This window comes from Bos indicus, chromosome 8 (assembly GCF_029378745.1).
Source record: "Bos indicus isolate NIAB-ARS_2022 breed Sahiwal x Tharparkar chromosome 8, NIAB-ARS_B.indTharparkar_mat_pri_1.0, whole genome shotgun sequence".
In the NCBI taxonomy this organism is placed as follows: Eukaryota; Metazoa; Chordata; class Mammalia; order Artiodactyla; family Bovidae; genus Bos; species Bos indicus.
The window spans coordinates 74,997,567-74,998,748 of record NC_091767.1 but is presented as its reverse complement, the minus strand read 5'-3'; positions in this window follow the sequence as shown (position 1 = coordinate 74,998,748).

Below are 1,182 nucleotides of genomic sequence, written 5' to 3'. Positions count from 1 at the left end.
CCGTGTTCCATTCTCACCTATAACAAGACAGTGAAGTTGTGAGAAAGGAGCTGTGACTGTTCTTGGCATCCCTTGGGTCGGTATACTCTGCTGAGCTGGTGTTCAAAAAATGTTTATTGATTTGCTGACACACGAAAGGCTGGTGCAAGTGACATTGTGAAGCCCCCAGCGAGGCTGGCAGAAGGGAGGATGGGTCATTTAAGACCCTGAAATCTGGCGAGAATTTGGACTTGCTGCAGCACTCCAGGCACCTCCCAAAAAAGGAATAAAGCCCCTGGGTTTTGTTTTTTTTTTGGCTGCACAGGATCTTAGTTCCCTGACCAGGGACTGTATCAAGGGCTATGGTAGTGAAAGCTCCGAGTGCTAACCACTGGAGTACCAAGGAACTCCCAACCCCTGTTTTTTTAGTGTTAATAATTATTAATTTATTATTAATAATTCCTCATACTGTTAGTAATACCTTTGGCAGTTAACAAAGTACTCAAGACAATTAACTCAATTATTACTCACAAAAGCCTCATGAAGTAAGCATGATTTTACTAGTAAGGAAATAGAAGTTGAGAGGTGTGACAAGGCTACTTAAGAGTTATTAGATGCAGACCCAGGGCCCAAGCCTGGATTGCTCCTTGCTCTTTCCTCTACACCAGGGCCTCATCCTCTGGGATCCAACACTTGATGATCTGAAGTGGAGTTGCTTTACTAATAATAAAAATAAAGGGCACAATAAATAGTGATGCACTGGTAAAGAATCCACCTGCCAATGCAGGAGATGCTAGAAACTCGGGTTCAAATCCTGGGTGTGGAAGATCCCCTGGAGTAGGAGGAAATGGCAACCCATTCCAGTATTCTTTGCCTGGAAAATTCCATAGACAGAGGAGCCTGTTAGGCTACAGTTCATGGGGTTGCAAAGAGTCAGACACGACTGAGTACACATGCATAATAAATATAATGCGCTTGCATCATCCTGAAACCACCCATCCCAGCACCCCAGCCCCCATGGGAAAACTGTCTTCCACCAAACCAATTCCTGGTGTCAAAAAGGCTAGGGATCAACCACAGCACCACAATGCTGCCAGTTAAATTTGATTTCTGTAGTTTTTAAGCTGAATTGACATTAAGATTATATTAAATTTGGTTTCTGTAGTGGAGGTTTCAAGCGGAGGTAGTATTATTAAAATAATA